The 25,546-nt window shown below is 43.3% G+C and overlaps 1 long non-coding RNA gene across 2 annotated transcripts; it reads left to right on the forward strand.

Moving 5' to 3' along the window:
- The first annotated feature begins 545 nt into the window (after positions 1-545).
- Positions 546-24,797, forward strand: LOC139438928 (uncharacterized). 2 transcript variants are annotated; one of them, XR_011648757.1, is made up of 3 exons: positions 546-960; positions 11,344-11,439; positions 23,210-24,797. It is a non-coding gene; the product is annotated as an uncharacterized lncRNA (long non-coding RNA). The 2 variants fall into 2 exon arrangements; XR_011648758.1 differs by lacking the exon at positions 546-960 and adding an exon at positions 7,621-7,719.
- Positions 24,798-25,546: the final 749 nt, after the last annotated feature.

A 25,546-nucleotide genomic window follows, 5' to 3' on the forward strand; every position in this document is an offset into this window, starting at 1 on the left:
AACATTCTAGTCTTGTTCCTGTCTTAGAGAGAATGCTTTTACCCTTTTACCACTGAGTATGATGTTGTCTGTGTGTTTTTCATTTATGCCTTTTATCATATTGAGGAATTTTCCTTCTATCCTATCCTTCAAAGTGCTTTTATCAAGAAAGGCTGCTGGATTTTGTTGAACACATTTTCTCTGTCAACTGAGATGACCATGTGGTTTTTCCCCCTCAATTTGTTAATGTGGTGTATTATGGTGATTGGTTTTCTTATGTTGCACCAGCCTTGCATAACAGGAATAAATCCCACTTGGTCATGATGTATAAGTCTTTGATATGCTATTGATTTGATTTGCAAGTATTTTGTTGAAAATTTTTGCATCTATATTCATTAGAGAAATTGGTCTTTAATTTTATTTTCTTGTACTGTGTTTATCTGGCTTTGGTATTAGGGTGATGTTGGCTTCATAAAATGCGTTGGGTAATGTTCCCTCTTCTTCGATTTTTTGGAACAGTTTAAACAGAATAGTTGTTAATTGGTTTTGAAATGATTGGTTGGAGTCACCTGTGAAGCCATCTGGTCTCAGGCTTTTCTTTGTTGAGAGATTATTTCCTCAAACACTCTTCTGCCCTTTTCCCCTTCTTTTCTCCTTCCAACTTCCATGACACATATCTTTCTGTGTTTCATGTCGTTCTACTCCCTGAGCCCCTGCTCAATTTTTCTTCATTTTTTCTCTCTGTTTTCTCTCTCTTCAATTTCAGTGGTTCTGCCTTCTGTATCACTTATTCTTCCTTCTATCATTTCAAGTCTGTTGTTGTATGCCTCTAATGTGTTTTTAAAAATTATTTATTTATTTAATTTATTCCCCCCACAGATGGTTCCCTCATCTGTCTGCTCGGGGTTTTTTTTCTTGCTGTGTTCTGCTCATCTTCTTCAAGAGGCACTGGAAACCGAACCCAGGACCTCCAAATGAGAGGTGAGTGCCCAACAGCCTGAATTACGTTTGCTCCCTGTGGGCTGTGGTATTTGCTGGCCTGCAGCATCTAGCTTATTTGGGCAGATGCAGTGTCTAGCTCATTGTGGATGGCTGCAGCTGGTGCAGCATCTGCTCATCTTCTTTAGGAATCACTGGAACCCAAACCCAGGACTTCCTGTGTGGTAGGTGAGTGCCCAACTTGTTGAGCCACAACCACTTCCCTCTAATGTGTATGTGTGTGTTATAAGGTTTTATTTTTTATTTTTTATTTATTTCTCTCCCCTTCCCCGCCCCCTCCCCCAGTTGCCTGTCTCTGTGTCCATTCACTGTGTGTTCTTCTGTGTCCACTTGTATTCTTGTCAGCGGCACCTGGAATCTGTATCTCTTTTTGTTGCATCATCTTGCTGCGCCAGCTCTCCATGTGTGTGGCACCATTCCTGGGCAGGCTGCATATTTTTTTTGCACTGGATGGCTCTCCTTATGGGTGCACTCCTTGACTGTAGGGCTTCCCTATGCAGGGGACACCCTTACGTGGCATGGCACTCCTTGCACGCATCAGCACTGCACGTGGGCCAGCTCATCACACGGGTCAGGAGGCCCTGGGTTTGAACCCTGGACCTCCCATGTGGTAGGCGGACACCCTATCTGTTAGGCCAAATCCACTTCCCTCTAATGTGTTTTTTATCTCACCAATTGTGTCTTTCATTCCCATGAACTCTGTTACTTTTATATTCAGGTTTTCAAAGTCTTCTTTGTGTTTGCTCAATGTCTCCTTCATGTTTATCTCTTTAGCCATATTGTCTTTCAACTTAGTAATTTGATTTTGAAATTTCGTGTACATCTCATTAGTTTTCTCAAGTCCTGTGTCTATTCTGGGGCTTTGAAATATTCCTTTTCTTTGGCCATGTATTCCATTTTCTTAGTATGGCTTGTAATTTTTTGCTGATGTTCTGACTAGGACGGTGAGTTTACTCAGATGCTCAGTTTCTCTCCCTCTTGTAGGGAGTTATTGGCAGGAGGCTGTGTGTTACTGCTGTTCTTTGATTCTTAGTTCAACTTGAGTCTTTAGGATTGTCTCTGTTAGTTGCTCAAAACTGGGCTGTGGATCTAGTAATGGGTTGCAGACCCACTTCCTAGGGTCTTGGGGAGGGAGGCTGTAAAGGCCAGAAAAAAAGCTTTTTCTTCTTCTTCTTCCTCTCCATCTTCCTCTCCTTCCCCTCTTTCTTCCCTTCCTCCTCCTCCATCTCCTCCTTTTCCTCCTCCTCCATTATTATTCTTATTTACTTTTAATTTCCTCATGTGAAAATCCTTGGTCTGCCAGCAGATGGCGTGCTTTGGCAGCCCTCTTAGTTCAATGCCTTGTCAGTGTGTGTTTGCTGCAACACGGACTGGATCAATGTGATAGAAGTTCTCCCTGGAGACTAAGAGCCTTGTAATTCACATTTCTCAGTGACAGTTCTGCAACTTTCCCTCCCCTTTCCAGGTAGGAAATAATTCTACTTTCCTCTGCATTTTCAACCATCAGTTCTGGTTAGCAGGGGAGACTGAGAGGGTCAAATCTGTCTAGTCCCAGGCAGGTTCCCAGGACAAACAATGGCGCAGTCCCAACTTGCCTGGAAGGGCTCATAAGAACCAGCATACCAAATTTGTAGGTCAAAAGCTGTGTCCCACCAGGCTCCACCAGAGAGGTGGATCCCCGTGGGCCCCCTTTTCTGTAGCCTCTGGACCAGAGGACCAAGTATTCAAAATTTCTTTTGTGTGGAGGAAGGTGCAGGCAGTAGCAGCTGCCACTTTTAACTCCCAGTTTTGCCATCACAATTCTTTTCCTTTGTCCCTCTCTCTTCTGGGCAGTGTCCAGCCTTCCCCTTGTGTCCTAAACCCCAGAAGATTTTTTTTTCCAGGCCATTTCTGCCTGTCCTCTAGCTATTTTTCTGGGAGAAGAGAGAGTCCTGTGTCTTTCTAGTCTACACTATTCCCTCCATTTTCTGTTCTTTCTCAATTTCTTTTCCTCTTCAAAGCAATCCTTGGTGTTTTTTTTTAACTTGATTTCAATTATATAAAAATATTCATGGACATGGGCTCTCCTCATATTAATCTCTCTATATATGAATATGTTTGAAATTATCCTTATTCTTTAAAGTCTATATTTATATGAACTGCTCCAAGTGCACCCTTCCTGAAGGCTAGTTCTGCCTAAGATCACATGAAATTTATACCTAGGCAATGAATTTCAGCCAACATCTCTTGAATTTCCTACCTTGTGTGAGTCATGGGGATTGTTGCTGATAACTAATATGAGTAAATTACGACCCTCATTCATGGCCCGGGTAGACACACTGTGAAAAACATCATCCATCAGAGCGCATCTAATGCCAGTTTGTCGGAGTTCTTGGAGCTGGTATTTCCAGGCAGACCGAAATCTGGCTGCTGGGATGACCCAGTTGGCCAGGCTCTGGCCTCGGACCAGGGGCCAAATCCCTAACTCCAGTCAGGTACCCCACAAACAAGATAATGATCATAGCAGCAAAGAAAAGAATGTTCTGTATTACTACTAGAAAAGAAATTCAAAGCACATGCTTTACTTGTCACAATCCATTCATTGCTAGCATCTTGTAGTCTCTTGAGCACATTTTTTAAAAAGATAATAGATTTGGAGGTATAGCTTAAAAATCACCAAAAAAAGTGAAAAACAGAGACGGGTGGGCATTGGATGCTAGACACACAGTGATATTCTCTTCTCAGATAAGTGTTTGGAAACCTCATTATATTGATCTCCCAATTCAAGAATTCCAAATGAACCTCTTCCCCCAAAGTTAATTCTAATAGTTACAGGCTGAGCACTGTAACAAAAAGACCCAAGGATACATTAGCTGTTAGAAGAGAGTCTATTTCTCTCTCATGAGTCTAGAGGTGGTCCAGGAATGTAGGGCTCCTGGGCAATCTTTGTACAGGGCTTCCAACTGTAAAAGGAAGAGGCAAAAGAGCCACAGGGGCACATGTGTGTTTCTTTTTGGGTGCCTATCTCAGAAGTGCACACATCACTTCTACTCACACCCCCATTGAACTGGGATTTGTACTTGCCAAGATGGATTTCAAGATCAGTTCTCCTTGTTTTCCTAAAAATGCTACCCCTGAATGAACTGGATTTGATAAATAGGACAAATAAGACCTTTACCTTCATCAGTTTCCATGTAGTAAACCAAACCCATTCACTGGAGCTCAAGCTTTATGTCCCTAAGAGGTGTGAGGCTGTGGGATTCCCCTTATCTCTAGGCATGCAATTAAAAGAACTGCCTTCCACTAAAATCTATACTTGCTTCTCTGAGTGAAGATGGATAACAGTTCTCCACCATCACATAAAATCTCCCCAAATGTGTGGGCTTTATTCTTGCTCATGGCACTCATTCATGTTGATGGCTTCGTTATTCCTTTAAAGCCCCATTAAGAAAAATAAAGGAAATATTTGGAAATTTCCCTATTGACCCAAGAATATACCACCCGAACATTTCCTTCACGGTCTGACATGTTATTTCAGACCCTAAATGGGAAGTCTTTTTCTTATTTTAAAGATTTATTTATTTATTTATCCCCATCACCTCGTTGTCTCCCTTGTTGTCTGCTCTCTGCATCCATTTGCTGTGTGTTCTTCTGTGTTTGCTTGTCTTTTTTTTTTTAATTAAAATTATTTATTTTTAAAAATTACATTAAAAAAATATGAGGTCCCAATCAACCCCACCGCTCCCACCCCCCACGCCCCCCACAGCAACACTCTCTCCCATCATCGTGACACATCCATTGCACACAGTAAGTACATCTCTGAACATCACTGCACCCCGTAGTCAATGGTCCACATCATAGCCCACACTCTCCCACGTTCCATCCAGTGGGCCCTGGGGGGATCTACAATGTCCCATAATTGTCCGTGAAGCACCACCCAGGACAACCCCACGTCCCGAAAACGCCTCCACATCTCATCTCTTCCTCCCATTCCCCAAACCCAGCAGCCACCATGGCTACCCTTCCCACCTCCATTCCACATTTTCTCTGTGGACATTGGATTGGTTGTGTCCATTGCACATCTATGTCAAGTGGGGGCTTAGATTCCACATGGATACTGGATGCACTCCTCCTGTTTTCAGTTGTAGACACTCTAGGCTCCATGGTGTGGTGGTTGACCTTCTTCAACTCCATGTTAGCTGAGTGGGGTAAGTCCAATAAATCAAAGTGTAGGAGCTGAAGTCTGTTGAGGCTCTGGGCCTGGGTGTTTTATTATCAGTCCAGAGATTCAAATCCCCTAAATATATCTTAAACCCCAGCACCAACTACAATTCCAATAAAGTAGCATGCAAGTCTTGTGAGAAGAGATCCCCTCTGAGTCCAATTCCATCATGCAGAAACACCAGCTCCAAAGAAGGGCCATCTGCCATGGCAGTGAACCCCATCTGCCATGACCATAGAACCCGTGGGTCTCTTTATCCCTCAAAAGAACCAATACCTGGGGTTGTATCTACTTTATCTGTCTCTTAGACTCTGCTCAGTTGTGCATAAGGGCATTCCTTCTGACAACCTCCAGACTCTTTTTTAGAGACTCATAGCCTTATAATCTCATTTCTCCTTTCCATTTCCCCCTTACATGAGGTCAAACAGCATTTTGAAGTCATGTTATTATATGTAGACAGGGATATTCTGCTGATCCGTATTGAACCTTTAATTCAAGGTCATTTTCTAGTTGCATCTTCAGCTGGTATGTGGTAGTGATCCCTCGGTGCCAGGGAGGCTCATCCCCGGGTGTCATGTCCCACGCTGGGGGGAATGCACTGCATCTATATGCTGAGTTTGGCTGTGAGAGTGGCCACATTTGAGTAACATGAAGGCTGTCAGGAGGAAACTCCCAGGCACAGTGCTACTCTAGGCCTTGTTCTTATTGCAGGTGTATAGGCTCAAAAGCATAGCCATTAGTATCAGGAGCCCACTGTTGGGCCCTCCTTCCTTCCTGGTTCTTGCCGTTGCACCTGGGGGACTGCCGCTGCTCCCCCAGGGTCCACGACAGTGACCCCCTGGCCAGGGGCCCAGTACCCCCCCAGCTGTTGTTTTTAATTGTTTCCACTATGAGTATATCTAGACATTACTATATACCCTGGGCATATGCCCTGTATAACTCCCTGTCAGCCATATATATCCTGTCAATAACATCCTATATCAGTATTCCTCCGCTGCCATTGTTGAACCACTCTGTGATCCAAAACTTCCCAAGGAGGGAATCCTCCACACGTAGCCGGGATCTCCGTGTATATTTCACAGACGGATCCTCTCTGTTACCTTCCCTCCAAATCGATGTCCAGACACCTCCGGACCAGCAAAAATCCCGAAACAACCCGGTCCCCAAGAGTCTCCAACGCTGCCCAGCCGACTCCCTGCAGGAGACCCTAACAGGGAAGTTCACTCAGCCGCCATCTTGCCCCTCCCTCTTGCTTGTCTTCTCTTTAGGTGGCACCGGAACTTATCCTGGGACCTTCCAGAGTGGGAGAGAGGTGCTCAATCTCTTGCACCACCTCACCTCCCTGGTCTGCTGTGTCTCTTATTGTCTCTCCTCTGCATGTCTTTTTGTTGCGTCATCTTGCTGTGCCAGCTTTCTGTGCAGGCCAGCACTCCTGCATAGGCCAGCACTCTGCATGGACCAGTTCACCATGTGGGCCAGCTTCCCTTCAGCAGGAGACCCTGGAAATTGAACCCTGGACCTCCCATATGGTAGACAGGAGCCCAATTGCTTGAGCCACGTCTGTTTCCCGAAACAATGTCTTTTGAACGTTTTTCAAGAATAAAATGTACAATGATTTCTGTGGTGTGCTGTTGAGCTTGCTAATGGCAGCTGGTGCTTATACTCCAGCTGGTCGAGGCTTTCATTTTCCAAAGGGGTGGGCACTTGAGGCGAAATAGCTGAGTGTACTTTCTCACTCCACCACTTCTAAGCTTTTTGCCCTAGGGAGCCACTTACGTTCTCCAAGCCTCAGCTACTTATCTAAAACCTCATTCGTATGAGGTTTAAAGGAATGCAAAAGGCCTGGCACAATGGCATTTGACAACTACTCAGTCATTTGTTATTTTTGTTGTTTTAGTGCTCTTTGGTGTATTTGAGGAAGCCAAGGGCTTCATGCAGGCCAAGTATCAGTGGTATTATTACATAATTGCCGCCTCAAAATTTTCATTAGAGGTATTCTTTGGATTAGAACCTTTTTTTAAAATACAAATACCTCAGGGGAGGTACTTCATTAAGCTATTTGCACTAATTTACATTTGTAGGATATATGTAATTGGGATGAAAACATAACATGTGAGTGTCCACAGCTTCCTCTCCCTTGCATTGGCAGTGAATGTGAAAGAACTTCACATTCTAAGAGAAAGACAGTGTGTGTGGGGTGGGAGGGGTACAGAGCAAACCGGTTCTCTAATGGGCCTAGAGCACCATATGGTTGCTCCCAGGTAGGGTTCAAGTTTGGCGGTTCACTTTCAACTCTATGACCTGGGGAGAGAGAACGAATACTCTGGGGGAGCAAAGACTAGGATGACATAAAGTTAAGGAAGAAGGTTGACGAGAACAGGGGAAAGGGAACTTAAAGAACTATTGCTGTGGTTTGTGGTTCCCATAGTCTTTGTGTCTTAGTTTGCCAGGGCTGCTGTGACGAATACCACCAAACAGTTGACTTAAACAACAAGAATTTATTGTCTCATGGTTTTGGAGGCTGGAAGTCCAACATCAAGGTATGAGCGGGGCTTGCTTCTCTTCAGAAGCTGTAGTTTCTGGCAATCCTCTGTCCCGTGGCCATCTCTCTCTGTCCTGTGTCTGCTCCTCTGGTTTCCACTGACTTCTGGCTTCTGTATCTGTGTCCTACATCAGCCATGTGGACCATGGCCCACCCTGATTCAAGTTGGCCTCATCTAAATAGGGTCTTTGAAGATTCTATTCACAAATGAATCCAGACCTTAGCTAATAATAGCTATAAAGGTCCTATTTCCAGATGGGCCCATGCCCACAGGACCTGGGGTTAGGACTGTAGCATGTCTTTATGGGGGACATGATTCAATCCCCAACACCTGGTCACAGGTTGGATTCTCACTAAGATGGAGTTTGGGATGTAAGATACTTATTAACCATCTTCACCTGTGAAAGAAAGAGGTAGCAGCAGCAGAAGAACTGAACTGGTCTGACAAAGCCTCAGCCAATCCCGTGTGGAGCTCTGAGTACTGCCCCTCACTGTGGCCCACATCAGGCTGGAAGGGCCAGGCCTGCATTTGCCTACCTTACTGACTCACCGGGTGGAGCCTGTTGTACAAGAAAGGACATGACCTTAGCCAAGGTCATCTCTAACTGGGGCAGACCCTGCAGAACTGACAGCTGGAGGCTGGCTGCTGACTGTGCTTCCTGCAGCTGACAGGACTGTGGCTACCACAGACTCCCCAAAGCAGCCAGATTCATCTCACCAAATGCATCTGAAGAGCAGTTCCTGTGGCTCCATGGGCCTCTCTTCCTAAGGGGAAACTTGGAAGAAGGAGAAGAGTGAGACAAATTACAGCCACCATGGCTGTAGCTGGTCTCAGGGCTGCAACTGATACTGTCTCCCTCCTTCACTCGCACCCTCAGCTGCTGTCTGCTGGTGCTGTGGCCCAGATGCTCATGCCACAAAGACTAAGGCCTGGTCACCCTTCTTAGGCTCGGGTGGCTACACTTGCCTGCCTTCTTGATAATCAGAGGCAATTACCCCTGCCAGGATGGTAAATCCAGTTCTTCCTGCTGTCCCTCGAACACAAGCCAAACTGCCCAGGTGGAAGCACCAGGATCTCTAACTCTACAGAGCCCAGAACTGAAGAAGCACAAAGCACAGTTGGGTCATTGAGAGTGATGGTGAGTGGGTCCATTCCTGCTTCCATCCTTCGTTTCCTTGTCCCATATGTCTTTCTTTTGAAGACAGCCTGGCAGTTGCTCAAAAAGTTAAACAAGAAGTTACCAGATGACTCAGCAATTCCACTCCTAGGTATACACCCAAGAGAATTGAAAACATATGTTCATAAGAAACTTGCACACAGTGTTCATAGCAGCATTATTCATAATAGTCAAAAAGTGGAAACATTCCAAATGCCTATTAACTGATGAATGGATAAACACAATGTGATGTACCCACACTAGAACATTATTTGGCAATAAAAAGGAATGAAGTACTGATATATGCTGCAACGTGGATGAACCTTGAAAACATGCTGAATGAAGGAAGCTAATCACAAAATACTACATATTATATGATTCTATTTATATGAAGTGTCAAAAATAGATAAATTGGGATGTAGATGTAGCTCAAGTGGTTTAGCACCTGCTTTCCATGCACGAGGTCCCAGGTACGATCCCCGGGACCTCCTGAAACAAACAAACAAATGAAAAAAAAATTCTCATTGGGGAGTGGATGTAGCTCAGTGGCTGAGCACCTGCTTCCCAAGTACTGCTTCCTGAGTTCAATCCCTGGTACCTCCTAAAAAAAAAAATTGGACAAATCTATAAAGACAGAAAGTAGATTGATGATTTCAGGGGGGACGGGGAAGGGAGAGGAAAATGGGGAATGACTGCTAAAGCTTACAAACTTTCTTGGGAGAGAAGATTAAAAATGTTCTAAAATTGATTGTGGTGATGACTGCACAACTCTGAAAATATTTTTAAAACATTGAGTCTTGTACTTTATTTACTTTTTTAAAGATTTATTTATTTATTTCTCTCCACTCCCCCCCCCCCCCCCCCCCCCGCCCCGGTTGTCTGTTCTGTGTCTATTTGCTGCATCTTTTTCTTTGTCTGCTTCTCTTGTTGTCAGTGGCGCAGGAATCTGTGTTTCTTTTTGTTGCATCATCTTGCTGTGTCAGCTCTCCATGTGTGTAGCGCCATTCTTGGGCAGGCTGCAATTTCTTTCACGCTGGGCGGCTCTCCTTACGGGATGCACTCCTTGCACGTGGGGATCCCCCATGCGGGGACACCCGTGTGGCACGGCATTCCTTCTATGTATCAGCACTGCACATGGGCCAGCTCCACACGGGTCAAGGAGGCCCAGGGTTTGAACTGTGGACCTCTGATGTGGTAGACGGACGCCCTAACCACTGGGCCAAGTCCGCTTCCCATCTTGTATTTTAAATGGGTGAATTTTATGGTATATGAAGTATTTCTCAATAAAGCTGTTAAAAATTAATAGATTTCAACCAAAAACAGATTGCCTTGTGTTGATTCTGACCTGGGCAATCCCTGAAGTTGTCGTCAGTTATGAGAAGGCTGTACATTTTCTCTTACTTCTTTGGTTTGGATCTGTAAGATTGCCCTTTCAACATATGGAGTTTCTTTTAGGTAGATGCCAGGAATTTGAGCAAGCTTTTGCATAGAGATTGATGGTGACTGAGAGGTAGCATGGTTGTGGCACTGACAGTCGATTTCTCGTGGATGTGATGAAGGTTCCTATTTAATATAACTGAGGAATGTGCAGCCCTCTGACATCACAGATGCCTTAGCTAACCCACTCATCTATCCGCCCCCTCCACCCATATATGCATCCATCCATCCATCCACCCACCCACCCACCTACTCACCCGCTCACGTATTCATACATCCATCTATCCAGTTAACATGTACTATGTGCCTTACCCCTTGTGATTGCTGAAGACACAATGAAGAACGCGTCAGTCATGATTCTTTTCCTTAAGTTTATAGTATAGTGGAGAGACAGTCAAATTAAAAGACCATTCCAACACTGTGATTTATGAGCTATGCGACAAGCATAGAGGTTATGAGTAAACTCAGGTCTTCCTCAATAACTGCTCATCTCCCTCAACATAGATGACCTCCTTCAGTTTTCTTTCTTCCTTTCCCTTCCTAATAACCTTTTTCTTGTCTTCATCTAAGATATAGCTCTTTAATGAGTAATCAGAATATCAATTTCTTACTCTAAATAAATCACTTTAATAAAGTACTCTCGGGGTATTATAATTTTGTATCAGATCATTGTTGCTGTATTATAAATAGATGACCACACTGCCAAGGTCAAAAGTACATCAATGTTTCAGAAACTGTGTAGCCAGGAGAAGCTCAAGTTCATGGAAATAATTGGATTAATTACCTTCTCTTCTGAGACTTGGAATTTTTCTTCCCCAATAACTCTCTTTAGAGGAAGTTTTATTGCCCAGGCCCATGAATTAAGAGTAGGTTACCAACAGCATTATTTTGAGCACATCCTCACCTGTGTCAATTTACTTCAGAGTTCCTTATTTTCTTACCAATTACTGTATCAATCTCTGTAATAATGACTGAGTTTTTAAGTATTACAGATGTTTTTCATAATTTATTGTTTTTTATTTATTTAGGTTCCCAGTTTGAAAGAAACCACTGATATTCACAATTCAGGAAGACCTGGGCAAGTTCTGAAGGTTTGAATCCTTTGAAGTTGGACACTGAAGGAGGTATGCTATTGCTAGTTTTCTTTATACTATCTCAACATTGAAAATTTTGAAATGAGAAGAATTTATAAAATATCGAGATAGATATTGCTTTAAGTGATGGTAAAAATGGCAAAGTAGGGAAGTGGACTTGGCCCAGTGGTTAGGCTGTCCGTCTACCACATGGGAGGTCCGCAGTTCAAACCCCGGGCCTCCTTGACCATGTGGAGCTGGCCCATGCACAGTGCTGATGCATGCAAGAAGTGCCGTGCCACACAGGGGTGTCCCCCGCTTAGGGGAACCCCATGTGCAAGGAGTGTGCCCCATAAGGAGAGCTGCCCAGCATGAAAGAAAGTGCAGCCTGCCAAAGAATGGCGCCGCTCACGTGGAAAGCTGACACAACAAGATGATGCAACAAAAAGAAACACAGATTCTTGTACCGCTGACAACAGAAGTGGACAAAGAAGAAGACGCAGCAAATAGACACACAACAGACAAGCGGGGCAGTGCGGAAGGGGAGAGAAATAAATAAACAAATAAATCTTTAAAAAAAATGGCAAAGTAATACTATTGATTTATAGGATGAAATTATAATGTATTTCTAAATAATTTCCACAATAAAGCTCATTACTATGTTTAAATATAATATGCAAATTTCATGGTTTGGGAAAATGGAAGTGGTTCAACCAATTGGGCTCCCATCTACCATATAGGAGGCCCAGAGTTTGATGCTCAGGGCCTCCTGGTGAGGGAAAGCTGGCCCATGTGGAGCACCAGTCCATGTGGGAATATGGCCCCACGCAGGAGAACTGCCCTGCATGAGACAATGCCACCTCACACAGGAAAGGCCGCCCCGTGCAGGAGTGCTGGCAGACGCAGAGAGGTGGTGCAGCAAGATGACACAACAAGAGACAAAGAGGAGAGAAAATAAGAAGACGCAGCAGAACAGGGGAGCTGAGGTGATGCAAGAGAATAATTGCCTTTTTTGCACTCTGGAAGGTCCCAGGATCAGTTCCCCGTGCTGTCTGAAGAGAAGACAAGCAGACACAGAACACACAGCGAATGGACGCAGAGCAGACAACAGGAAGAATGTGTGTGGGGGGAGAGAATAAATAATATAAATCTTAAAAAAAATTTCATTGTTTGTTTCCAATCCAGTTATTACTTTAAAAATTATCCACAATTCTAGTTGATTCTGCTTCATCAGAGCAGTTTCCTCAAACTGAAATTAAGAAAAAAGAACTAAAATATTTAATTATTCAAGATTATCTAATTTGATATTCCTGTCTATAGGACTCAGAGTTTTGTTTTGTTTTTTTTTTAAAGATTTATTTATTTATTTAATTTCCCCCCCTCCCCTGGTTGTCTGTTCTTGGTGTCTTTTTGCTGCGTCTTGTTTCTTTGTCCGCTTCTGTTGTCGTCAGCGGCACAGGAAGTGTGGGCGGCGCCATTCCTGGGCAGGCTGCTCTTTCTTTTCACGCTGGGCGGCTCTCCTCACGGGCGCACTCCTTGCGCGTGGGGCTCCCCCACGTGGGGGACACCCTTGCGTGGCACGGCACTCCTTGCGCGCATCAGCGCTGCGCATGGCCAGCTCCACACGGGTCAAGGAGGCCCGGGGTTTGAACCGCGGACCTCCCATATGGTAGACGGACGCCCTAACCACTGGGCCAAAGTCCGTTTCCCTGGACTCAGAGTTTTTGAGCTTTTTTATAACTACATAATTAGTGATCTTATTGAAATGATGGCAAGAAAAATAAATATATGGAATAAATATAAAATATGCTATAAATTACACATCTTTTTTGATTAGTTTTCCAAACATCACTGAAACTTATTAGATTAAAAGCTTACAGTTCTGGGGCCATGAAAGTGTCCAAATCAAGGCACTTACCCTGAGCTGCAACTGTGGGTGATCAGGCACACGGCAGTACACACACAATGGTGGCAGTGACATCTCTCCCCTCTCCCCTGGTCTTGTTGCAGAAGCTGAAAAGCTTCTGGCTAAAGTGGTTTTCATTCAGCTTCTGGCTCCTGGGGCCTTCTCTCTTAGCTTCTGGGTTCCTCTCTGTCTCCGCAGACTTCTCTCTGTATCTGTAGATTTTTATTCCTCCATTTATAAAGGACTCCAGTAAGAAGGATTAAGACCTACCCTAGGTCATGTAATCTAACTAAAGGCTCTTAACTGAAGTAATTTAATCAAAAGTTCCCACCTGCAATAGGTTTACATGCACCAGAATGCACTAAATTTAAGAACAGGATTTTCTGGGGTCTGCAACTACTTCCAAGTGTCATACCAGGTAACTAAGTTTACTAATTTCTTGTATCTTCTATATGACTAAAACAATATATAAATATAGCTTCTTACCTCCCCCCCTCTTTTCTATAGAACTGTTAGCACACTTTGCTATCATTCTACACTTTGCTTTTACCACTTAATGTATTTTGGAAATTTTTCCATTATGGCACATGAGAAAATTTCTCAATCTTTTAAAATAACTGCATTGTATTCCATTATACCAATAGACTATCAATTATTATTTAACTAGTCCGATATTCCGAAGGACTTTGGGTTATTTCCAATCTTTTGCTCATACAAACAAAATTCCATTGAATAAACTTCTATACTTCATCATTTTGTTTTTGTGCAAGTAAGTCTGTAGGAAAAAATCTGGATTTGCTGTATTAAGAGGTGTAGCAGTGTCTCTCTGCTAGTGACATGTAGGGTGGGAAAACCTTCATTGTTCAAGACTGTCCTGTTTATTGTAGCATGTTAACAACACTGTTCTTCACCCACCAAATGCCAGTAACACCCTCTAGTCACTGACAATGGGTCCAATGAGGTCAACTAATGTGTGCTCTCACCTTTCCATCTGCCTCCTGGTGGGGAGGCATAGTACTGTACCCAGTGTGTATGTATACTTGTAATTTTATTTGTCTTTGTAATTTATTTATATTTCTAATTATATTTCTATCTGTATGGTTGATAGAAGCTGTCAAATTATTTTTCAAAAGGTATGAACCAATTTATATGTTCTTTAGCAAAGGCTGAGTACCTGTTTTTCCACAACCTTGCCAATAGAGTGTTTTGTCAAACTTCTAGATTTTACCAATCTGACACAGGGAAAATTATATCTTAGTATAGTTTCTATTTGTTTATTTATCTCCCCCTTCCTCTCCTCCCCTCCCCCCTGCTGTTTTTGCTGTCTGTGTTGTCTTCTCTTCTCATTTTCTCTCTTTTAGGAGTCACCAGGATTCAATCCTGGAGACCCCTGATATGGAGAGAGGTTCCCTATCAATTGTGCTACCTCAGTTCCTGATGTTGCTGTGCTTCACTTTGACTCTACCCTTGTCTCTCTTTTGATGTGTTATCATCTTCCTGTGTGACTCATTTACGTGGGCACTGGCTCACCACATGAGCACTTGCATAGGCACTGGCTTACCACGTGGGCACTCGTGTGGGCACTGGCTCACCATGCAGGCATACTTTCTCTCTTCTTTTTCACCAGGAGGTCCCAGGGATTGAACCGAGGTCCTCCCTTATGGTAAGCAGAAGCTCTATCGCTTGAGCCACATCTGCTTCCCTGCATTTCTTTTATAATGTGTGACCTAGGCATTTCAGGAAGCTTATGAGCCATTTATCATAGTATAGTTTCTATTTGTGTTTCTTTTATAATGTGTGACCTGAGCATTTCAGTATGCTTATGAACCATTTAATCCTCCTAATGGTTTCATTATTTTAGGTTTTACATTTAAGTCTTCGATCCCTTTGGAGCTCATCCTGTTGTGTGGTGTAAGATATAGATTCAACTAAATTTTTTTTCCAGGGAAGGATATTTCCTAGGTCATGGGCTTCTCAAATATATGAAATATTCTACCTTATAAAAAAGATTAAGTAATTTGGAAGATACTCCTGACAATGTCTGTTTCTGTCACTTGTCCAAGGGGAAGTGTAGAAGAAAAGCTGCAAGTTTGAATTGCCTCTGGATGGCCAAAAGCTATCCACCAAAATAAACTAACTAAACATCTGTAGGGAATTGGTTAGATAAGTAATGATATATCTTTATAATTAAGTATTATTTTTACATTAAAATGATAATAGTTAATCTTCTTGCATGCGGGGTACTATTTTTAGTACTTTAAATGTTAATACAGGGAAGTGGACTTGGCCCAGTGGTTAGGGCGTCCGTCTACCACATGGGAGGTCCGCGGTTCAAACCCCGGGCCTCCTTGACCTGTGTGGAGCTGGCCCATGCACAGTGCTGATGCACGCAAGGAGTGCCGTGCCACGCAGGGGTGTCCCCACGCAAGGGAGCCCCACACGCAAGGAGTGCGCCCCATAAGGAGAGCTGCCCAGCGTGAAAGAGAGTGCAGCCCGCCCAGGAATGGCGCCGAACACACAGAGAGCTGACACAACAAGAAGACGCAACAAAAAGAAACACAAATTCCCGTGCCGCTGACAATAACAGAAGCGAACAAAGAACGTGCAGTAAATAGATACAGAGAACAGACAACTGGGGTGGGTGGGGAGAAGGGGAGAGAAATAAATAAATAAATAAATCTTTTTTAAAAAATGTTAATACATTTAGCCCTCACAACACTTCTGTGAGGCAAGTGGTGTTATTACCCCCATTTTGCAGATGAAGGAAGCAAGGCACCCAGATTTAAATGACTCACCCATGGCCACACAGCTGGGAGTCATGGAGCTGGGAATTGAACTCAGGCAGTCTGAAGCCAAAGTCCACACTCTTGATGGCTCTGCTATACATAATCTTAAAAAGAGTGAGGCAGATTTAAACTCCTAATCTGGAGACATGACCAAGAAGTCGGGACAGGGGGCACAGGGAGGACAGTAAGCATAATTCTAATTCACTGTTTAAGTAATTATGCACATGTATGTAAATACATATAATATAATTATAATGAAATATATTTTTATATAAGGAACTATTAACATGCAGAAAAAAGCCCAGAAGACAAATTGTTAATTATGATAAACAATGAGAAGAATTAAAGGGAATGATTTTTTTACTTCATCCCCGCTGTAACTTCTTGGGGAAAATGCAAGAATAAATAAGCATTATTTTGGGAATCAAACAAGATAAAAGGGAGCACAAAAAAACAAAGAGATCCACCACTACCCACTTGCCTCTCCCCAACGCTTTGTCTTTAATCCTCTACTTTTTATACCAGCGACAGGGGTCAGTGTCCAATTGGTCAATTTGTCTGATATATCTTATCAGCAATACCCTTTGCACTCTATGCTTGCCTAGCTCTAGACCTTTGGAATTTCTTTGTCCTCTTCCCTAGGTATTTAATATTTCACCAGTAGCAGCTGGTATATGATCATATGTAAGCAGCTTATAATTTTAATTAGGGAAAAGGACTTGGCCCAGTGGTTAGGGCGTCGGTCTACCACATGGGAGGTCTGCGGTTCAAAGCCCAGGCCTCCTTGACCCGTGTGGACCTGGCCCATGCGCAGTGCTGATGTGCGCAAGGAGTGCCGTGCCACGCAAGTGTGTCCCCCGCGTAGGGGAGCCCCACGTGCAAGGAGTACGCCCTGTAAGGAGAGCCGCCCAGCGCGAAGGAGGGAGCAGCCTGCCGAGGAATGGCACCGCCCACACTTCCCGTGCTGCTGACGACAACAGAAGCGGACAAAGAAACAAGATGCAGCAAATAGACACCGAGAACAGACAACCAGGGGAGGGGGGGGGGAAAATAAATAAATACATAAATCTTTAAAAAAAAATTTTTTTTAATTAAAAGCAAACACCAATATGGGACACAAATAATCCAAGCAGTGGGGCATGTCAGGCTGAATGTTCCCAATGATCATGTAACCCCATGTTATAAAGTGAAAATATCTCATCTCTTTGGGTCACACTTTAACTTTCTATTTATGAGTCAAAAAATCATCATTTTTCTGGGCTGTGGAGCCCTTAGGGTGGGTGAGGTGCTTGGCTCTAAACAACCTGTTCTTTACTGCGGCTCCTAACCATGCCCTCCCTCACCATCTATGCCTTTTCCCTGCTTAACTTTACTTTCTTTCTTTATCCTTACTTCTCTGATGCTTCACCTGCTCATCTCAGTTTGGGCACCGTCTTAGTTTGTCAAAGACTGCCAATGCAAAATACCAGAAATGGGTTGAATTTTACAAGAGTTACTAGGTTAAAGATTTACAGTTCTGAGGCTATGAAAATGTCCAAATCAAGCATCATCAGACCTGCTGTCTCACCGAAGTTCGGCTGCTGGTGATCTTGGACTCACGTCACGTGGCAAGGCACACTGGCAGCCGGTCTCTGCCTTCTCCTCCAGGCTCACTTTCCCACCGAGCTCAGCTGTGGGCCATCAGGCATATGGCTCCCCGCCCCCCTCTCCTTTGGGCCTCATTGCTTCAGCTTCAGCTGCTCCACTGAATAGAGCCTCCGGCCTCTCTCAGCCGCTTGAGGTTTCTGTCTTTCTGTGGCAGGTGATCCTGGAGTCCTCTTTCACATGGCAGGGTAAAATGGCTTCTCTCTTTCTCTGGGTGTCTCTGCATGCTTCTCCTGTTTATAAAGGACTCCATTAAAAGGGCCAAGCCCCACCCTGGGTCATGCCTCACTGAAGAACTTCAGTCAAAAGCCCCCAACTGAATTCAATCCAATCAATGGGTCCCACACCCACACGAATGGACTGATTTAAGCACATAATTTTCTGGGGTCCACATAAAAGGCTCAAGCCAACAAAGGCACCATCAGGTTCACTGTGAGGGTGCTGTGTGCTGGGGACTCTAACAAGGTGGGAGTCAGACCTCTGCCCCTCTCTGCTCTAAGTGTCCAGTGCCTCGGCATTCACTCAGAGTAAAAGCCAAAGTCCTCCCAAGGTCCTGTGGGACCCTGCGTGACCTGGCCTGCCACCACCTCATTTTCTGTGGCTCTCTCTCTTGCTTACTCCGATCCTCGCTATTCCTTGAGCATGCCAGTCAGGCCCCCACTTTGGGGCTTGGCACTTGCTGCTCCTTCTGCCTGGAAGGCTCCTCCCCTGGGCGTGGCCTGGCTCACTGTCTCCCTGTTCCACGCCTCAGCTCAGGCGTAGTACTGCTTTACTGAAGCCCTCACTGAACACCCTATTTTTAACAGCATCCCACTGTCTCCCTTCTCTATTCTTCTCCCCTACTCTACTTTTCTCCTTAGCAGGCATTTTTTACTTTCTGCGCACTGGTGAGTCCCGAGCACCTTGATCAGGGCTGGGCACACAGGAAATGTAGCGGGAGGAAGGGTGGTCCCCAAAAAGACACGTCCCTTAGTCCCCAGACTTGGCCTGTGAAGGTGATTTTATTTGGAAAAAGGGTCTTTGCAGATGCAATAACTTAACATCATCCTGGATTATCATGGTGCCTCTGAAATCTAATGTCAAGTGTCCTTATAAGAGCCACAGAGGAGGCTCCCACAGGGATGAGGAGGAGAACCCACGTGAGGACAGAGGCAGAGACGGGAGTGGTGCCCCCGCAGGTCAGGGAATGCCTGGAGCCAAGAAGCTGGAGAGTCAAGGGAGGGAGCTCCCCTAGAAGCCCCAGCGGGAGTGCAGTCCGTTCATGTTGGACTGTGGCCTCCAGAACTGTGGGAGAATAAATTTCTGTTGGTTTAAGCCACCAAGTTTGTGGTGCTTTGTAGCTGCAACCCTAGGAAACTAATACAGTAGGTCTATATTACAGACACGAATTTATTGTATTTTTTATAATCATGGGGGTCTTCAGATAAACTAAGCTATTTTCAATACAATTTGGTCTCTGAGGCCTTTCGTTATCTCAATATTGACTGTTATTACAGGTGGTTGAGATACCTGATTATTGAAAAATGACTCCTGTGCCAGGACGCTGAAGCTGAACAGGAGGAAGTCCCTACTTGAAGGACTGTGCGGTTCAGTCACACGGGGGAGGCTGGGAGTGGGGAAGACAACAGGCCACTTTCAGAGAGATGCTGGTCAAGCTGCATGAGAGTTTTGGGAAGTCTCTGTGTCCCACCTGCTCAAAATCTAGCCCCAGGCTGAGCACCAAGCCCTGTAGGCTGATACTGATGTCTCCAAATGGAGGGCAGAACTTCACCAGCATGAGCAGCTCACCCTATTTCCCTAATCCTGCAAGGGCATAATTCAGAGTTGACATCCAAGCACACCGCACCTAAGCCCTTAAAAGAGGAGCTTACTTTAGAGGTGCAGTGAGTCAAACTGGAAGACCTAGAACAGCCACCCACTCACCTCTTTACACCCAGATTTGAGGGTAAGATATCTTTTTCCGGATGATACTTCTCCAGTCTGGAGTATCGTTCATGCAGAAACAGCAGGTGCTCGTTTTGCCAGGGCCAGGCAAACAGTTCTTAGACTTATCTGAGGGAGAGCATGAAGAGCTGGGTCAAGTCTGCCCTGGCTCCAGAAGCCCTTGACATTGACCGCTCAGGTCTGGCACTGTTATTTGCAAAGCTCTGTTTCTCAACATCAGAGAAGGAACCTGTCCTGAGACTGGTCAGACCAGATGATTGTAAGGGGCTCAACGAGGATGGTCCTTGCCCCTCAGTATTAAGAAAAACCCCAACATCAGGAAATCTTTGTTTTGTGTTTTGGCTTAGCAAATCCCCTAGTCCTTCTCCATCTTTGTCCACAGAATGGATCCAGTACCCCACACACGAGATTAATCCTGTAGGTCAATGGGGGACCTTTTGGACACCCTTGTCTTTCCTAATCATAGCACCTGGCACCCTCCCCATAGACGTGCTTGTCGGAAATGGTCCGTTTTCCTGACAGGAAACATTCCAACGTCAGCTTAGTTAACATTTCACTAATGCTGCTCAGTTTGTGCTTACAGACAAGACAGGCTTAATAATTCCAACTGTTAATGAAAACTAACAAGAAGATTGCAATACAGTTTACTGTACATTAATATGAATCTGAGCTGTGGGGCATATCTGGAAAGGAGAACATTTTAAAAAATCATTTCATTCCAGGACCTGATACCTGGAATTTTGTGTTTTTGATTCTCTCTTTACCCTCCCCTCCGTGATTCATTTATTCTCTCTCCCTGCAAAACTTTTTTGTCATGTTTTTGCTAATTGACACCACCACAGTATTAAGTATAATTGTATTGTTAGTTTTATCAAGCAGGGAATGCTTATTTGTTTGATAGTTTGCTTATTACTATGAATCAGTTCAAATATGTATTAAAATGATATTTTTTAAACACGGGCTTCTTAATAAGGAGTCTATGAGCTTGAAATTAAATTTTTAAAAAATTCTCGTGGGGATGTCATAGTGTAGGTATGATATATTTATTTAATAATACATAGTATTGTGTGGACTTAGTAAGGGGTCTGTTGTTTTCACCTGACTGGCAAAGGGGACCATGGAACAAAATAGTTAAGAACCCTTTTCTAAAATGTTCTTAGACTATGGTATATGCAAATTTTCTCTATAGATTCACACTCAAAGTTCATTGCCTCTTAACATTTTTATGCCTGTTGGTATAATCCAGTAGTTTAGGTGATACATTTCTTTTGCTGTTTTAGAAAATATAATGAAAATTATAATTAAAGCTGTTGTTAGAACAATGCATGAAATAAATAACATAACAATCTCACTCTCAGATACTGTAAATTATAATTCAATATAGTTTATACCTAATTTTTAAATTATTCATTATTACTTATTTATTGGACTGAAAGAAAGCTTACTCTGAGGTTTTTGGATGTCTGCCTAGTCATTTTAGTGTGGGTATGATAAAATGTTGCCAAATTCTATAGTAATATATATGTGTGTATGTTTATATGTGTATGTATATATATACATATATGTGTGTGCCTATGCTTATGCATACATAGACACACATATTTAATTTATTTTGACAGACTTCCTCGTATGAGGGAACTGTTCTACCTTATCAATTAAAACTTGTTAGTGAAACTGCTCATTTGCCTAGTGAAATGATGAAGTACATGTAATGTCCTGAGGTTTAATAAGCAGTTTCTGGAAAGTTGCACAGTTGTTTTAATGTAACTATTACTACAAGGTTATTATTATTTGATTAGCTCATTACAGAGGAGTCTTCATCTGAGATTTTTTTTTCCTTTCAGTTTATTAATTTATTTTGCAGGAATCTTTGACTCTTCAAATATGTACTGTTTGGAGGTACAATGCATGCATAGCCTTTTTTTTTTTTAGAGATTTATTTTTTCTTTATTTCTCTCCCCTTCACCCCGCCCAGTTGTCTGCTCTCTGTGTCCATTTGCTGTGTGTTCTTCTGTGACTGCTTCTATACTGATCAGCGGAATCTGTGTTTCTTTTCGCTGCGTCATCTTGTTGTGTCAGCTCTCCGTGTGTGCGGCGCCATTCCTGGGCAGGCTGCACTTTGTTTCGTGCTGGGCGGCTCTCCTTACGGGGTGCACTCCTTGCACGTGAGGCTCCCCTACGCGGGGGACACCCCTGCGTGGCAGGGCACTCCTTGCCCGCATTAGCACTGCGCATGGGCCAGCTCCACACGGGTCAAGGAGGTCTGGGGTTTGAACCGTGGACCTCCCATGTGGTAGGCGGATGCCCTATCACTACGCCAAGTCCACTTCCCTGCATAGCCTTTTAAATGCCTTTGTACAATTTCATCTCAAAATAATTTCATGCACAGCATACACAGAAATCTAAGAGACTTGGTATTTACAAGATTAATAAATTCTTGCTGTTTTAAAGAAGAAACTGATCAATTCCTTACAGGAGGAAAACATGGACATTAGGTGTCATTATAAATAAGAATTCAGAATTTTCAACTGAGATTTTGCCATAGATCACTGTCTGCATTTAACATTTTCTCTCTTGGCAAAGGGGACCAGCAGTATCTTCTGGAGGCTCAATCCCAGGATGCTGCCATCTTACCCTCTCAGGCAGCACCCCAAGTGTGATTAACTGCTTTGGTGGCTGGTTAAAAGTGAAAATGAATTGCCCAGGGGAGCAGACGTGGCTCAAGTGATTGAGCAACTGCTTCTCACATGGGAGGTCCCAGGTTTGGTTCCTGATGTCTTAACAAAACAAAACAGAAAAAACAACAAGCGAAACAAATGAAAAAACCAACTCAGGGGAGCTGATGTGGCTCAGTGGATGAGCATTGGCTCCCCAGGTTCAATCCCCAACCCTGGTACCTAAAAAAAACATAAAGCGAATTGCCATAGTCTAACTTGGGAAAAGAAAATATTTTTCTTCCCTGGATGCTGATAATCTCCAAAACAAGTCTTGAATATACTGAAGAAGTATAATCAGCTTTTTGAATAGTTAGAAACATGGTAGAGGGAAACAGACGTGGCTCAAATGATATAGCGTCCGTCTCCCATATGGAGGGTCCAGGGTTCGATCCCCAGGGCTTCCTGATACATGTGGTGAGCTGGCTCCCACACAGTGCTGCCACACACAAGGAGTGCCGTGCCACGTGGGGGTATCCCCCGCGTAGGGGTGCCCCACGTGCAAGGAGTGAGCCCTGCAATGAGAGCTGCCCCATGTGAAAAAAAACTTAGCCTGCCCAGGAATGGCGCTGCACACACAGAGAGCTGACACAGCAAGATGACACAACAAAAAGAGACACATATTCCCAGTGCTGCTGGATAATGCAAGCGGATGCAGAAGAACACACAGCAAATGGACAAAGAGCAGACAATGGGGGGAAGGGGAGAGAAATAAATAAAATAAATCCTTTAAAAAAAAAAAAGAAACATGGTAGAAGTGTCACTTTGGGTAACAGATCTCTGTCATTCAAGCACACCCTATCTGTTATTTTTTGTCTCAAACCCAGCCCTAGATGACTTTGGGATGCCAAAGGAAGAAGAACCATTGATGATTAAGGAAGGTTGCATGAAAGACACAGCTTTGAACTGGATCTTAAAGACTGAACAGAGTTTTACAGAAATAACATTTAGTGTGGGAGAACGTTTAAACTATAATGTAATTTATAATCCATACTTAGTGACAATGCTCTAATATGTGTTCATCAATTGTAACAAATGTACCACAGTAATGAAAGATGTTGTTAATGCGGGAAAGTGTGGAAGGGAGTGGGCATATGGGAATCCCCTACACTTTTTATGTAATATTTATATAATCTAAGTATCTTTAAAAAAAAAAAAAAAGTCAATACTAGTGGGGAAAAAGAAAAAGGAAAACATTTATTCTATAATTGTTTTAATTACAAAAAGGAACCACAGAAGTTCTGGAAAATATAGATGAGAACAAAGAAGAATATTTAAAGGTACAAAGTCTTCCGCAATCACCTTTATACACAATAGTGTGATGAGCATCCTTTTGCATGAATTTTGTGTGTGCTGCAGATTATTTTCTTAGCATGATTTCCAAGTGGTGAAATTGTTGGGTTAAATGTTTCTGAAATGTAAAAGCTAAATTGGCTTTAGCTATACTGACTTTTCCTTGTACCTGTAGCACATGAATGTCCAAAGCCCCTATGACCTTAGAGAGATATGGGGAGAAATGTTCTTCCAAAGCAGTTGTGCTGAAAGCCCTGCTACTGTTTCACCAAACCCTTATGGAACTGTAGTGGAAGCAGAGAGGATTCAACGATCGCGTACTGAAGGCTAGGACTAAGGAAACTCTGAGAAGGAAGGTTTATTATGACCTGCCGGGCCTGGTGGACTCTTGTCCAAAAAGCCAAGCCCTGAGTAAAGTTTTTAGGTTATTTTTATACAAGAGACACATGTGGTGGGGCCAGGAGAGGTTTAGGGGTCAAAAAGACTTTGTTAGTTTTTTAGGGTTTAGCTATTTGTTTGAATACTAGCTAACCTTGAATTAGCATATCGCGCACATTTCAGGTAAGCTTGCATTAACATATCCTCCATTCTCCAGGTAAGCTTGAATTTATGTATTGCCCACATTTCATCTGGATGTAACTTTGAATACACATTCAGTCTACATCCTTTCTGAATATTTAAAACCTATAGGGACTATGTTACTTAATTGGCTTTCTAGCATTTGGATATAGAATTAGATAAGTTTGAATTCATGCACAGGCTATATTATACCCCCCTTTGATGAATTGCTTAAGTTTATTAAGCTTTGGCATCACTATTTTCAAGTTATGAGGTGGGCCGCTGTATTATTAAGGGGAGGAAGCAGGGAAGTATGATGAGAGCATGGGAGGAGTTTCAGCTGTCCACCGTTTTGACTGCTAATTTTTCTCATTAATTTTTTCAGGAGGACTTAATGATAAAGTTTCTGGAAACATCCAGGGCTTCTCTTGGCTTTTGGAGGAAGTCTTCTTCCAGGTGGTGGAATCTTGGGGAGATTTTTTGCTAGGTTCCAGATCTGTCTACCGATTTCCTATCTTACTAGCCTGTTCTATTTTTTTCTTTAAAGAGTTCACACCTTTCATCTTAAAGGGGGTGCAGAAGGGAGGTGATCTTTTTTCTGTAGCTACTTCCTGCTGGTCAGGGGCAGTTGACCCTACCTGAGAAGGGGTGAAACTCTCTTGCTATCTTATGTGGGTTGGAGGAAGATGGATCTGGCATCCTGGGAGAAGCGGATGAAGTTTTCACATGGCTAACAAGATGTTGATTCTGGAAGAAATAAACTTAATTAGAATTTTGAGAATATATGGTTCCACTAAGAGCACTCTGGACCACAGAAGTAGAAAAGGTCAGATTCCTGCAAAGGCAACATTTTCCTAAAGTTGGCGGGAAACAGTATATATATTTTAAGTTATTTTATGCTGTTGGTTAATTGTAGAGACAAATTGCAATAGACAATGGGGTTAGGTATAAATTGTCAATATCAGTTTTTATGGTAGAGAAGAGGAATGAGAAGAGGCATTTCTCTTTTCAGTTAAGCTAAAGGAGATGAAAAGAGGCAAGGTTTTTAAAGGGCAGTCTGGTTTGCCTTTTTTCCTAGCAATAGACATTTGGGCTAGAGTCAGAGGAAACAGTCAATTTTGACATAGACACTACTTAGCTTTGTCTTTGAAGAGGTATCTCAGGCTGTTCAATGACTGGCACTTGTGTGTTTCATCAGGTGCTTCTGGTGAACTGGCACTCTCTTGGGCAGCTGCCATTATTCAAGATTAGTGCACCAAGCTGGACATTTCTTTAGCTTTAATAGCTGTGGGAGTGATCCAAACTACAAAGTT

This window comes from Dasypus novemcinctus, chromosome 5 (genome assembly GCF_030445035.2).
Source record: "Dasypus novemcinctus isolate mDasNov1 chromosome 5, mDasNov1.1.hap2, whole genome shotgun sequence".
Lineage (NCBI taxonomy): Eukaryota > Metazoa > Chordata > Mammalia > Cingulata > Dasypodidae > Dasypus > Dasypus novemcinctus.